The sequence below is a fragment of the Chlamydotis macqueenii genome, chromosome W, assembly GCF_036417535.1.
Source record: "Chlamydotis macqueenii isolate bChlMac1 chromosome W, bChlMac1.mat, whole genome shotgun sequence".
Taxonomy (NCBI): domain Eukaryota; kingdom Metazoa; phylum Chordata; class Aves; order Otidiformes; family Otididae; genus Chlamydotis; species Chlamydotis macqueenii.
Window position 1 is genome coordinate 2,121,303 of NC_141592.1, and position 15,516 is coordinate 2,136,818.

Here is a 15,516-nt window from a genome sequence, read left to right on the forward strand (position 1 = left end):
CTCAGCCATCTCTCAAGGTATTCGAAATACACCAGGACACGCGCTGCTAACACGACCCGCCCCGACGCACGATGCCACGGGGTGACTCCTCTGCATTGTACGGATTCATTACCGGTCCCCACCAAGGTCCCCCCGCGCAGAAAGGGGACCCGTCCCACCGCACGCAACCTCTGCACGGGTCTTCTACGCAGGCTTTGAGGGATCAATCCAACAAATCTAGCAGGGAACCAAGCTCTTCGGCGAGGGACAAGATGACACCTAGCGACACGGGCGTCCGTCCCTCACGCCAGCCGTGAGCCCCGCTAATCACCAAGCCGTTCCAGCGCACGAGAGACGCAGCTTCGTGACGGCCCCGCCTCTCCACAGCAGCTTCCCCATCCCACATCTCAGCCGCTTCAGCACTGAGGTTTGAAGAAGCAGTGCTAAAAAGAAAGTCCGGCTACGGACTCCACATACTAAATTATTATTTTAGAAGAATTCTGGACCCTTTCTTGGTTTTCAAATTAGTACCTTGGTTCCGGGCACCCGGCAAAGGTTACTGTGTGATTTTTTTATTGACCTCAGTAGGTTCCCTAACGGGAGCGTCACCATCAACTCTCTTCGTTTAAGTTTGACCACACAGAGCCTGTTCAGTTCTAGGGGGAAAAAAAAAACAAAACAGGGGTTTGAGAAAATCCTTTAATTTCCCACGTCCCAGAGAAAGTTTCAGCAGGACGGAGAGAGCGACTTTGTCGGAACTACAACTCGCAGGCCCGTTGGGCAGAGGAACCAAACCGTGTCTCATTTACTTCCACAAATAAAGCGGCCAAAGCGCCGCAAGTAGAACAAATAGCACCGAGGCGTCGCCAGTAACCCGTAGCAGGCGATAGATGAACGTGACGGAGCAGGACTCATTCATCACGCTCTTTAGTTAGTGGCGACCACGTCCGTTTCCATTTATCCGCTGTTTAATTATGCACAGCGGCTCCCTTCCTGTACACAGACACACCCAACGCAACCATTCATCATTTCCATACTTTACGTCTTATTCCATTTCAGTCCCCTCCTGTCTCTGCTGGAGTGTTCTGGTTTTGTTAGTGAGGGAGGGCCTAAGGTGGCAGCTTCTGTAGGAAACTGCTAGAAGTTTCCCCTTTGTTCAGTGGACTTGGCCGGGCCTAGGGCGGACCCGCTGCTGGCCAAGGCCGAGCCGATTGGTAGCAGAATGTCCCGTGATAATGCCTCTGTGATAACGTATTTAAGAAGGGGAAAACAGAAAAAAAAAAAAAGGAGAGAAGATGTGAAGAAGCTGAGCAGGGGCAGAGAGGGGGAGGCGCGAGCCTCATGGGCCTTGCAGGCCTCACCCTCTGGCCTCCCGCCGGGCAGCCGACTGGGCCCAACTCAGCCCAGCCCGGCTGCAAGAAGTGGAGAGGAGATGAGATGTGAATGAGATGTAAAAAGGATCCTGAGAGGCATCTGCCAGCCTGTTGTGAGGAACGGCTGCAGACGCCAAGGTCAGTGAAGAAGGAGGGGGAGGAGTAATGCGGCTCCTGGCCAAGATTCCCCTGCAGCCTGTGGTGACGACCATGGTGGAGCAGGTTGTCCCCCTGCAGCCCATGGAGGTCCACGGAGGGGCAGAGATCCCCCTGCAGCCCGGGGAGGACCCCACGCCGGAGCAGGTGGAGGCCTGAAGGAGGCTGTGGCCCGTGGAGGCCCCGCTGGGACAGCTGTTCTGGAGGGACTGCACCCCGTGGAAGAGATGACCCACGCCAGAGCAGTTTCACGAAGGACTGTGGCCCGTGGGAGGGACCCCACGCTGGAGCAGGGGAGGAATGTGAGGAGTTCTTCCCCCGACGATGATACAGCGGCGTAAAACAACGCGTGATGAACTGACCGCGACCCCCATTCCCTCTTCCCCCCCTGTGCCGCTTGGGGGGAAGGAGGCAGAGATAATGTAAAGCCCGGGAAGAGGGAGGGGTGGGGGGAGTGAGAGAGCGACTGCGTAGTCTGCTCCCGAGCGGGGCTGAACTACGACACAGAGTTTAAGTAGAAGCTTTTGTTCATGCATCCAACCCTCTCTCATTTATTTTTTTTTCCTCACAAAAAGGAATTTCCAGTCCCCCCAGCTATGCACACGCGGATCCTCCTCTCCATCCCCTAATCCCCACGCGTCCATCCCACATCCGGCTGCTGCCGAAACCAAGGGGGAATTTGGGAATTGGCGTTTCTGAAGGAAAAGAGGGGAGGGAGGTACCTTTCCCAAGGATTTTATCCTTGGGGAAGAATCCCCAGTCATCTGCCACGGTTTTACTTCCCCAGGTGAGAAAATTGGGAAGCCAAGAGCGCATCCCCGTGCTCCCAGCATCCTTTGGGCCAATGGCACCAACTCCCTCAACATTTTCTACCCACTGTGCTCCCTCCTCTCACTCCTCCTCCCCCCACCATCTCGTTTTCTGTCCTACACGTCCCCCCACGTTCCTCTGGGTCTACTCTCCTCCCGGTATGTAACTCACATTAACGTCAACCGGAGTTGACGCACGCTTACCAAGGGGAGAATGGACCTCTTGGAGCGGAGCTAATTAAGCTCTTCGTTAGAAGTCAGAGCCCGGAATCTCGCAGACATCAGTAGCCTGCCGTCAATCAAGGTGCCGGAGATTCTCGCCTACCTGTTCGCTTCTGGGTTTCCGATCGGCCTAAGCGAAGCCCCTTGAACGGACTCTACTTTTCTCAAATGGTCTTGAAGATCCATATCGCCGGCTAAATCCTGACTCCAGACAAATCTGCGGAACTCCTCCAGCATAGATTGACAAGAACAACTTGAACCGAACCCTCTAGGAACTTTAACTCCTGCTAGCAGGCAGCAGAAGATGACGACGTCTTTGGAAAACCATCTCAGTACAAACAAAGCGGAGAGAGCTGGGGCTGTTCAGCCTGGAGAAGAGGAGGCTCCGGGGAGACCTGAGAGCGGCTCCCAGTGCCCAAAGGGGGCTGCAGGGAAGCTGGGGAGAGACTCTTCAGCAGGGCCTGGTGTGATAGAACAGGGGGTGAAGGTTTGAAAAACAGAAGGAGGTAGAGTCAGACTGGACTGACGCTCCATTTATTTTAAAGATTTTGGGGTGGATTCAGTTCTTGGATCAACCACGCCAACCAACACAGCCTCCCATGACTGCGGAGGACACGCAGCCAGCTCTCCCGTGAGACGAACGTCCTTCTGCGACACCAGCCCAAGAAGCGTTTTGGCACGACGTCCAGCACCGCGCACAACGTCCCACCTCTGCTCCAGAGGCGCGTCCTTCCACGCATCCCTCCCTCCCTCTTATCAGCAGCGCCAGCAGCGCTAGAAAAGGAATCTCGATTCGCATTTGCAAAATCTTCTGCTCCTCCAGAAATCCCTTCCCCGTACGGATAAACGTCGGTCAATCCCGGCTTTTCATTGACTTGAACGGCACAAGGGATCGATGGTTAATTCACGTCCCACCAACCCCACGCTCCTACGGGATTGGTCACTCCTGGAAGTCACGCTCTACGCTTTTTGTTAGTTAGTTTGTTATTTAGGCATCAAACATTCGTACGAGCATCCATCAAAACGTTTGAGCTCGGAGCTCGGAGTCACAGCACAGCCCCGAGCTCATCTATCACGCATCCGGTTGAAGATTCCAAAGAGGTCTCTTCGAAAACATCGCGGTTCGCGGAGGGTGATTAATTTTTAGAAGAAAATTTGCAGAAAACCTTTTCAATCTATTTGCAATTATGACAAATTGAAACAAGTGACAACACTTGTTTTCAGCTGGGTGTTAACCACAAAAAAAAAAAAAAAAAAACCAAAAACCTCCAACTACTTGAAAATTAAAGTTTCAAGTAAGAAATTCGAAATATGACCGCTGCATTTAATTTGGACCCACCTCTCCCTCAGGCCCTCAACTGGACACCCAAGTCTCTTCTCCGGTTTCTTTCCAATTTTCATCTTTATGCAATTCTTTCCCTTTCTTCTAAGCATCTCGTGTTCAAGGCCAGGTTGGCCGGGGCTCTGAGCAACCTGATCTGGTTGGAGATGTCCCTGCTCCTTGCAGGGGGGTTGGACTGGACGACCTTTGAAGGTCCCTTTCAACCCAAACCATTCTACGATAAGAAAGAACGGCCCCACTAATTTTTTTCTGGAAGACTTTTCACCGTCACAAGCAGATTGGCTAGGATCCGCCCAATTAACGCCGTCTCAGACAAATGCTACCGGATCGACCCCGACCTCCAACCGCGCATTCCTGAGAGACAAGCGCTTCCATCACAAAATCCAGGAGCCAAATTACGTATGTAAAGCTCAGGCTTAATGCATTACAAATCAAGATTTCTCCTTCCCCTCTCCACATTTACCTTCCTTCCTCATATAAAGCAAATCGTCTCACGAAACACAGGTGTGAGAAAATAATTCCGATGTCTGCAAAAAGTCGCTCGGAATCCAATTCCATCAAACAGAATAAATCCACGTTAGGCAGAAGCTGAAAACTCTGCAAGCCTCTCAGCAAGCCTAAAGCCCCCATCCCAATCCCAAACGCAACCTAGGCCGAGATCATCGGCGCGACCTGGGATTTAGCGGAGAGCGGAATTTACGTCTCGCGCACCCGATCCTTCGCCGGCATTTCTGGACCTTCTACAGAGGTCCAGACGTAGAGGTGCAAGGAAAAACATCGAAAGAGAATGCGAAGAAAATAAAACTTGGGGAAAAAATCAGGACGTCTGAAAACGCAGAGGGTAGTTTTTCCTTTCAAAGTCAAAGTTTACCTCCCAGTAATTTCACCCCGCAGCAATTTTCTAATTGGTCATTAAAAACACATTAATTGTACGTAAAACACGTAATTTAACGCTGTTTGGAAGTGCAAATAGAAAACCCCAGGGGGGCAAAAGTTGGCGTGAAGTCGTACTTCTGATTTATCCCTATAAAATCTCCCCCTGGGTACTGTTCATCATTAGAACTTCCAGGAGAAAACGTTAAATTTCTACTTTAAAAAATATTTTTAACGAATCCACGAATCAAAAAAAAAAAAACCAAACCCATGGTCTCACAATTAATCTCTCCTCTTGTAACGAAGGCGTAGCGCATCACTTCATAAGTCTAATTTACACCATAGATCAAAATTTGGGGGAAATTTTCTGATTTTCTATTTTCATCAAGTCCAACCATCAACCCAACACCACCATGGCCTCTAAACCACGTCCTGCAGTGCCACGTCTACACGTTCTTTGAACATCTCCAGTGATGGTGACTCCACCACTGCCCTGAGCAGCCTGGTCCAGTGCCTGACCACTCTTGCAGTAATGTCTCCTAAACTTGACCCAACACATGGAAGGAACAAGGCTTGGGATGGGATGGGATGGGATGGGATGGGATGGGATGGGATGGGATAACCAGGGTCATCAAGTTCACTCCACAGAAGAGCTACACAACAGACACCTACTGCAGAAAGGTCCACGGAGCTTCAGCGCATGCCGTGAACCCCCAAAATACTTGCAGGCACCCTTCTTAAGACCTCTGTAAAGACCAGAAACCATAATTATCAGAGGAGACATGGGCATACTGCTGTCCCTGAACGGCACACAAGACGTAGGGAAGCCCAGTAGACCTTGCTCTACAAGAAAAGGGGGAAAACCCGGCAACCCGGTCACGAGGGGAAAATTCCCTTCCCGTCCCAAGAAGGTGGGAGCAGAGGACGGGACGCGTTCATGAGCTGGAGCCCTTCTAGTCCAGAGCGTTGACAACCAAGTCCTGGCTTGGAAATTTTCTGGTTATTCCTAAAGTAAAACCCATGAAGCAACGGTTGATACTCGCTCTCAATTTTATTATTTGCCTGCCTATTTTTATTTCGCGCGAGGTGACCCTGCATCTGCTGTGGAAGGCCATCAAGGAGCAGAAACACGACGCCAAGAAGCCACCAGTTGCCGCCCAAAGGAACGCAGAGAGGGATTTTTCGTCCCCTCTTCAAGCTCATCGGGGCTGCGGACGCCACGAATTTATTTCACGTAGCGCTTTTAAGACATTTTAAAACTAAGGGCCTACAAAGAAGGAACATGATTTCCACAGTCATCGTTTTAGGAGGCATCTGCCAAAGGTTTTTCGGAAAATGTTTATAGATTCTAAAACTCAAAGACTCGTGTCCTCCCAGGAGCCAACCAGGCGATTCCTAGCGATGGATTTTGGAAACGGTGAGCTGCTGGTGTTTTTATATCACAGGGTAATGTACATGCCACCAGCAAACGTTCTACGAAAAATGAGAAACCAATTCAGACAAGTTGCTGACGGATCGTCTGCTAAGAGGCCAAATTTTCCTCATACGTTCGCCGAATTACCTTTTAAAATCTAATTTACTGTCAGGCCGACTCCGGTCTCATTCGGAGCTGACTAGCGCCAGGATGATCAACGTTTTACGACAGCCATACATCCCAGTCGCGCCGGAGCATTTTACTACGGGAATCTCAAAGCGTTCTACCATCCTTCACGGGCGTTTGCAGTTGTTCAGCCTTCACCGCCGGAAGCACCTCCTCATCCTCGTTTAACTTTGCGGAGAAGCGACAACGGGGCGCTTGCATTTGGGAAAACGAGAAATTCTTAACAATCTAATAAAAAATTAGAGAAAAACTCTACCTCAAAGGGGAGTGGCTTCAGCAGCAGGTTCATAGAATCACAGAACGGTTTTGGGTTGGAAGGGACCTTCAAAGCCCACCCAGTCCAACTCCCCTCCAGGAGCAGGGACATCTCCAACCACATCAGGTTGCTCAGAGCCCCGGCCAACCTGGCCTTGAACGTTTCCAGGGATGGGGCATCCACCGCCTCTCTGGGCAACCTGGGACAGTGCTCCACCACCCTCAGTGTAAAAAATTTTTTCCTAATATCCAATCTGAATCCACCTCCCTCTATTTTGAAAACATCACCCCTTGTCCTGTCACACCAGGCCCTGCTGAAGAGTCTCTCCCCATCTTTCCTGTAGCCCCTGTGAGGCACCGGAAGACTGCTCTACTCATGGGAAGGACCAGGGGACCATCAGGTCTACACCTCAGCCAAGGAGAAGCACTCGGGATGGAAATCCCTGCATCAGCATTCATTTTGCTGACAGAAAAAATAGGGAAAGTTAATCCCGGCTCCAGGAGCGGCTGGCTGCATTTTTTTGGGGTGTTTTTTCAGTCATGCAACGACCCAGACCGACCTCGTAGAAAGGTTTACTTATTTCTGACTGTTCTGGTTTTGTTAGTGAGGGGGGGGCTAAGGTGGCAGCTTCTGTAGGAAACTGCTAGAAGTCGCTCCCCTTTGTTCAGTGGACTCGGCCGGGCCTAGGGCGGACCCACTGCTGGCCAAGGCCGAGCCGATTGGTAGCAGAATGTTCCATGATAACGCCTCTGCGATAACGTATTTAAGAAGGGGAAAACAGAAAAAAGAGGAGAAGATGTGAAGAAGCTGAGCAGGGGCAGAGAGGGGGAGGTGCGAGCCTCATGGGCCTTGCAGGCCTCACCCTCTGGCCTCCCGCCGGGCAGCCGACTGGGCCCAACTCGGCCCGGCCCGGCTGCAAGAAGTGGAGAGGAGATGAGAAATGAATAAGATGTAAAAAGGATCCTGAGAGGCGTCTGCCAGCCTGTTGTGAGGAACGGCTGCAGACGCCAAGGTCAGTTCAGAAGGAGGGGGAGGAGTAATGCGGCTCCTGGCCAAGATTCCCCTGCAACTCGTGGTGAAGACCATGGTGGAGCGGGTTGTCCCCCTGCAGCCCATGGAGGTCCATGGAGGAGCAGAGATCCCCCTGCAGCCCATGGAGGACCCCGCACCGGGGCAGGTGGATGCCTGAAGGAGGCTGTGGCCCGTGGAGGGCCCACTGGGACAGCTGTTCTGGAGGGACTGCACCCCGTGGAAGAGATGACCCACGCCGGAGCAGTTTCACGAAGGACTGTGGCCCGTGGGAGGGACCCCACGCTGGAGCAGGGGAGGAATGTGAGGAGTTCTTCCCCCGACGATGACACAGTGGCGTAAAACAACGCGTGATGAACTGACCGCGACCCCCATTCCCTCTTCCCCCCTGTGCCGCTCGGGAGGGAAGGAGGCAGAGATAACGTTAAGCCCGGGAAGAGGGAGGGGTGGGGGGAGGTTGTCTTGTTCCCTGTCTTATTATCCCACTTTGGTTTTAGTAATAAATGAATAGTTTTCCCCAGGTCGAGTCTGTTTTGCCCGTAACGGTAACTTTAAGGATCTCTCCCTGTCCTTATCTCAAACCTCGAGCCGTTTTTCTTATATCATCTCCCCCTGTTCCCTCGGAGGGTGGGGGGAGCGAGAGAGCGACTGCGCAGTCTGGTCCCGATCGGCGCTGACCTACGACCGTGACACACCCCATTTCCCTACCGGACGGGAACAGAGCATGGCGCGGCAAAAGCCCGGAGCCCAGCAACGCAGGGGAAACTCCCGGCGACATAAGAGACGTCAGGAACAATCAGAACTAATGGAATCGTTAGCGCTCTCAGGTACTTGGCATATTAACGCCGGGAGACAGAGCTCATTTACCGAGACGGCGGGGGGAATGGAAACGATCGGACGCTCAAATACCACCGCGCTCCCCGTTTAAGAGCCGTTTGAATTGGACTCAGGTAGTTCCACTCGTCCGCAATCTGAGGAATGCATTCATAAATCCAGGAGCGAAGCACACTATCGATTTCTAAGCGGAATTTCCCATTAAAACCTGTTGAGAGCATCACTCGGAAAAAAAAAAAATTAACGGTAGAACACAGCCCAGGGTTCTGCTCCAAGATACTCCTGATGGTGTAGCTCTCCGCGTCGCGCGGGTGACGGATAATCTTGTTCGCTCTCCGCTGTCACCGCGGAATCTTTCTGTCGCGCTTCTGCCGCAGCCGGAGGTCTCGCCGCCACCAGCAGCAACTGGTGTCCACCTCCGACGGGCGGGAAATCAACCAACCAAGCAAGAACCTACACCAGATTGGGCACAAAAACCTGGAAACCCACCGCTCTGCTAATTCCGCTTTGGACTCCGCTCCGGTTTGTCTTTCTCCCGAGCCTCATGGGTTTGGCGTCTCGTGGAAAGCTAACTAGAGTTGAGCGCATCCATCAGTAGCTACATCGTTCCCGGGACGTTCCGGTTGAAAAAGGAGGAGGAAGAACGCAATACGGACAGCCCCGACACACGCGGGGATGCTCCCCGATTCTCCGTCGACGGCCTCGCTCCGCAGCGCCTCAAAAATTTGTGACAGAGGGAGATTAAGCTTAAATAAGGAGCATCAGAAGATGCCAGATGAAAACCTCGAGTCACAAAAAAACCAACCTGCAACCAAGCGCCGGTGCCAAGGGATTCGGGTGCCTCCGAGCCAGCGCGCCCGCTTAAGTAGAAAACCTCCCCTCGGCGGCGATCGGAAAATTCGCTCGTTAAGAGAACGGCGGTGCTGCCCCGTTTGTGACCGGTTGGTTGAGCACAGAGCGTTCCTCCCAACCTGGAGCGGCCGCTGTCCCGGCGGTGGTATCATTTGCCGTCGAGCGGAATCGAGTTCTATTAACGACGTAATTCAATTAAGAAGCAAATCAAGAGAGAAGTGATACTTTTAATAACACGCCACCGGCTTCTGACGAATTCCCCACGCAGATGGAAAAGCTTGACAGAGTTACTGGGGACAGAATATCCCTCTCCGGAGAGGTGTTACCGACCTTTTTAATGTCAATACACCTGCCACAGCAGAGCCGTCGGGTCGCGGAGAGTCGGCGCCGACGCGAGCGCAGAAAGAAGGCAAACGATCGGCAACAAACCGCGTCCGGAGGATTTTGTGGACGCAAAGGCGCCTCCGTGGAAGTCAGTGAAGATTTATTTAAGTTGAGAAACACAGAATCATAGAATGGTTTGGGTGGGAAGGGACCTTCAAAGCCCACCCAGTCCAACCCCTGTGCAAGGAGCAGGGACATCTCCAACCAGATCAGGTTGCTCAGAGCCCCGGCCAACCTGGCCTGGAATGTTTCCAGGGATGGGGCATCCACTGCCTCTCTGGGAAACCCGGGACAGTGCTCCACCACCCTCAGAGTAAAAAATTTCTTCCTGTTGTCCAGTCTGAATCTCCCTCCCTCTATTTTGAAACCATCACCCCTCGTCCTGTCCCAGCAGGCCCTGCTGAAGAGTCTCTCCCCACCTTTCCTGCAGCCCCCTTTGGGCACTGGGAGCCGCTCTCAGCTCTCCCCGGAGCCTCCTCTTCTCCAGGCTGAGCAGCCCCAGCTCTCTCAGCCTGGCCTCACAGCAGAGCTGCTCCAGCCCTCTCAGCATCTGCGTGGCCTCCTCTGGACCCTCTCCAACAGCCCCACGTCCTTCTGATGTTGGGGGCTCCAGAGCTGGTTGCAGCGCTGCAGGGGGGTCTCACCAGAGCGGAGCAGAGGGGCAGAATCCCCTCCCTCGCCCTGCTGCCCACGCTGCTGGGGTGCAGCCCAGGGTGGGGTCGGTTTCTCGGCGACAAGCGCCCGTTGCCGGCTCGTGTTGACCTTCTCATCCACCAGTACCCCCAAGAATCTGGCCTAATGTGTCGAAACAACCTTTCTCTCTCTTTTGATCATTGTTTAAATCATTAAAATGTGATGGATTAAGCAAAATCTGATCTGTTCTCCATTCCTGTGGGCTTAGCGCATTGTGCGGGCAGTACGGAAATGCAGCCGTTTACCCAATTTTCTCCCGACCCTTTCACCCACACGACCTTTCTTTCAGATTAACGAAAGCGAAGAACGGCTAACGGCGGCGTGAGAGGGAGATCCCGGCAAACAGCCACGTCTCACAGTCTCCGCCGGAACGGAATCCATTTCTGAGAACACACCCAAGCACGCGGTCGTTTTAATTTCCACCGCCTCACTTTTCACATCAAAACCAGTCGGAGATCTCCAAATACAAAACGCCACGACCTTTCGCCAAGCAACTCTCTGAATCCTACAGCCCTTTAAAATCCTGCGCGTGAGTATTTTTTTCCAAGCGTCTTTAAACTGCTGGTTTGCTAAGTGTCCCGTCAACACTTGGACCATGGGAGATATCAGCCCCCTTTGGCTTCTCTGTCACAGGAAAAGAAATTTTTTACCTTTATAAATCTGAAAATAAAAGCCATTCTGACACTACAGAGTCATAGGATGGTTTGGGTGGGAAAGGACCTTCAAAGGCCACCCAGTCCAACCCCCCTGCAAGGAGCAGGGACATCTCCAACCACATCAGGTTGCTCAGAGCCTCATCCAACCCGGCCTGGAACGTTTCCAGAAGAGCCGTCAGTGATTTTTTTTTGAACTCACTTCACACCGTTTCTCACACAAGAGGACACGGCGTTGATTGCGTCCAGGGAAATGAAAAAGCTCCAGAGCCCCCGTAAATAAATACATAAAAATCCCAACGTCCCTTTTTAACAGCCAAGTCGAAACCGAAGACCGTTAGCTACCTTCCTACGTACGACAGACTCCTCTTCAATAATTCATCTCGACCTTTCTGAGCAGAAAACCGCGCAGGAAGCTTCCTCCCAACGCGGAATACGGGGACCGCGGGGCGCTTTGCCAAATTTACTAACAACGTGCGGGACATCAGGATGACCAGGCGTGCCGACAGCACGTTCAGCGGCGCCTAGAATACGATAACGGACGGACAAACGAGGAAAAAGGATTCGCATGTTGGATAAGAGAAATAGAGGTGGTGGATGCTCCATCCCTGGAAATGTTTAAGGCCAGGTTGGACGAGGCTCTGAGCAACCTGATCTGGTTGGAGATGTCCCTGCTCCTTGCAGGGGGGTTGGACCGGGTGGCCTTTGAAGGTCCCTTCCAACCCAAACCATTCTACAAGTACCATGACATTTGGAAAATGAGTACGGAATTCACAGGATTTGATGAACATGGGGAAAATCCCACATCAGTGCAACCTTTTTAAAAAAAAAAAACAAGCAAAACCTCAACCCCAGCAAGAAAGCGTGCTGCTTCTTCAGCAGTCGACAGGTTGTGGTGGGACCCAAATGCCCCAACCACGGTTTGTCGCGTGTCTTCAGCGCCAGGGAAGAGCAGAGGGCAAGTTTTAAGGGCTTTTTTCTTCTTCTGAGCATCAGAAGGCAGAGAAGAAGAAGAAAAAAAAGCCGGGAATACGGACAAAGGCCCCTCAGAGCCTTGGTAAATGGTTTTATGCTTTACATTTTACGCAGTTCTATCAACTGACCTTGTCCAGAGCTGTCACGTTTTGTCTAATCACCGCCCTCGGAGCTGGAGAGCCAGACAGAAACGCCCGCAGAGCGTCCATCCGGGATCAACCTCTTGGGCTTGTCAGATGTGCCTTCGCCGGACTTCGTACCTTCCCGCGGAGAATTCGCCGTTAATTTAGCAGGGGAAGGCACAGCAGGATCCAGCGGCAAGAAATAAAAGCCAAGCAAACCCAAACGGGCAAGAAAGGAAAAACAAGGCAGAAGAAGCGACCCGGTGAACGCGATTAGCCGTGCCGAGGGAGAAAGCAGGTTCTCCACCCCGTCACAAGGTCCACAGGCAGAAAAAACTAAACGAGAAAACCGATCCTCTTTTAGGGGAAAACAATATCTGCTGCCATCCCGGCAGAAACCACCTGTATCCAAGAGAAAGCTTGCTGACAATTCGACGGCGCTGAGATTTCGTGGAGCATCGGGCCAACCGTGGAGACGGCGCACGGCGTGTGGCGGGAGTAAATAAAGACTGGATAAAACAGGAGAGAAACCCGGCGCTACGATATTGAGGGGGGGAAAAAGGAAAGCAATAAGCAAAAGCCGCTTGGAAATAGAGAAATGAGGCTCCTCAGCCGTGCAGGACAAACACAAACGCCATCAGCGCAACCTCGGAAGCCCCCAGACGCGGAGAGCAGGCTGTGAAACTGTTCTCATCTAAAACCGATAAAACCAGGAACGAGGAGACTGTCGTTCACCGCAGAGCTCTTCCGATGACTGAAGAACCGACCTCGGCTCAGCTAATCTCCAGAGCCTCTCCAAAGAGTCGTAACCCTGCAATTCATCAAGCTCTCCATCCGCTCCTCGCCTCCCACGGTACATCCTCAGCCGCGTCGCGCAAGCGGCACCCGCGCCATCGGGATAAATCCTGCCTTCCGGAACGCGGCGTCGCATTCACCACCCAACCACCCTGCCCTCTCCAACTAAAATAAAAGTTTATTTTATTCTTGCCGTAAGACTCCAGAAGAGTAGAACAAGGAAGACTTGTTTCCTTGACTCAAACTTCTCGGCTGATCAGGGTGCACTTTCCCAAGAGAGGTGGAAAGCGATATCGAAACTCTAAAAACGACAAAGTTGGAATTTATTTCCTCCGGCTCGGGACGGGCTGGGCGCTCACGATCAATCCAGACTGTTCAAAAAAAGCATCATAAAAGCAAACAAAACCATCAAAACATCAGCAGCCTCCCTCTTTTAAACTCTACTTTGCGGAGTTCTCTCCGAGAATTCCGTTTCCTTTCTAGCGCAGGCGTCTCCCAACTCTCGCGCGAGGCGTTCCGTCATCAGCCCCGTTCAGCCGCAGCCCTTCGCCTCCAAGCTGAAATTGAGAAATACCGTCAGAGAGAAACGATTCTGCTCGGTTTACAACTCTCTCTCAGGAATATACTCTATTTCAGCTGAATTTACCGTCAGAATTCAGGAGACACGCTTCACTTCCAGCCATCGCTTTCCATAGTTCGAGCGTTTTCCTTAGACCCAAAGGAGCAAATCTCAAAACGCCTGCGGCTCCCTTTCTGTGTTTAAAAAAAAAAGATTCCCGAGCATCCTTCATCTCGCAGAGGAGCCCGCGCTTGCTTTTCAACAGCAGTGAAGTTTACGGAAGGGGATGGGGAGGAGATGGGCACTGGGTACACGAAGCGGATTTATTTCCCAAGAACCAGAACCAGTAAGACTTTAAGCCATTCCCACAAAAACCATTTGAGGAAGAAATTCATCTCCCCGCGGCGCAACCTCACGGCTGGGACGAGGAACGTTGCGGCGCTTGATTTTGGGCAGGTGAATTTTCAAGCCGGCACGGAGAAAGGAATCGCCTCGGGTAAATTAAAAGTAAAAAGTGTTCAGAGATTCTGGGAATAACCCAGAGCAGCTCCGGCCGGCCCGGAGCACCACGGCTGCGGTAACAGGGATGGTCAGGGAAACGGGGACAGGGCCGGCGTCTTTACTTTGGATTCCAACGGAAATAAAAAAAAAAATTTAGGTCAACGTTTCACCCAAGGGATAATTTTAATAGAGCAAGTGAATATTTTTTGCCTTTAGTTAATTAATCATGAAAGCCTCGGTGGAATTTGTCAGTATGCTTTTTATTCAGGCACGGCGAACGTTTTTAAGAAACTTCCGTCTATTTGTATTCCAAGGGCTGCACTGACTCACGCCGTCGCGGATCCGTGCCTCGGCAGAAGGGGAAAATCGGGCACCCAGGAACGCGGTTCCCTCTTTGAGCGTCCGCTTCTTCCACGGAGCGGCTAACTTCCGCAAATCGCGTCCACCCGGGGATCTGCAACGGCAAACCTGAGGCGAGAACGGCCCCGTTGGCGTTCGGGGCTGAGCGTCCCTTAAATCCGCAGGGCGGCCCAGCTAAACCTTCTCTTAGGCTGGCGTGGAGGGAAACCAGGCTGGGAAGACGGTAAAATACCAGGAAAGGGTAAATCCATGATGGATGACTCCGAAAGAGTTCTTTTAGCTGTCACGTTAGCTGATTGACGGCGGTCTCCTGTTAGGAGAGGCCAAACCCGGGCGTCACACGCGACGCGCGCTTCAGGGACAAGCTCAGGCAGAGCCCGGATTATGGTGGGACGGCGTTAAACCACAGGCTACCGGGAAATACCGGCCCACGTACGGCACCAGCCTTTTCCCGGTCAAAACGTGAGGTGGGACGGGGACGCTCTGCTTCCTCGGCAGCGGAGCGAAAGCTCGGGTGGGTGGGGAGAAGGCGGCACTCGCTCCTCCGTCTCCACCCTGCTCCTCCGTCTCCACCCTGCTCCTCCGTCTCCATCCAGGCTGCTCCAGGGAAACGCAAACGGCAAGGTCGGTGCCCTAGCTCCGAACTCCAGCTCGGTCGGATAACGTGAAGAACTCGCCCGGACCGCGAGCCGCGTCCGGAACGAGCGGTCCCACAGGTTTTCTTCTCTAAGTTTAAGAAGCCCAGATGGATTTACCCATCTCTGTGATCCTGGAAGCCCTCAACTGCGGCCAACGATCCTGCCCAGCGGAGTTCTTACAGTCCTACCCCAAAGATCTTACTGTCACGGTCCTGAGTGCCTATCTGAAGCCAACACCGGACTTGTATCCATACGGACGTGGAGAAGGAGGGAGTGAGGGCAAAAAGAAGAGCTGAATACAAAAACACTCAACAAACTACAGAAAGAAGACAACTACTCAAATATCAATTGCTCATCCCCAACGAAGCTCATCTCCATTTTTAAAAATACTCTCGCGTACGCACGGGGGGGTCACCCCACTGCCGTAACGCAGGCGGTGGCTCAGGGGCCTCCTAACGCAGAGGGCAACCGCGGCGCGTCTGAAAGGGATGCCGTGCCAGGGCACGGGTGA

The 15,516-nt window shown here is 52.5% G+C and overlaps 1 protein-coding gene and 1 long non-coding RNA gene across 3 annotated transcripts in view; one reads left to right on the plus strand and one right to left on the minus strand.

Annotated features, from left to right (window-relative positions):
• The window catches only part of LOC104485672 (netrin receptor DCC-like), a 368,885-nt gene that overhangs the window by 351,004 nt on the left and 2,365 nt on the right, over positions 1 to 15,516 (minus strand). The gene's annotated exons all lie outside the window — the stretch shown is intronic.
• The window catches only part of LOC147596526 (uncharacterized), a 634,176-nt gene continuing 619,726 nt past the window's right edge, over positions 1,067 to 15,516 (plus strand). The window contains exon 1 of the long non-coding RNA XR_015261338.1: positions 1,067 to 1,655. This is a non-coding gene — a long non-coding RNA (uncharacterized LOC147596526). The remainder of the gene's footprint in view (positions 1,656 to 15,516) is intronic.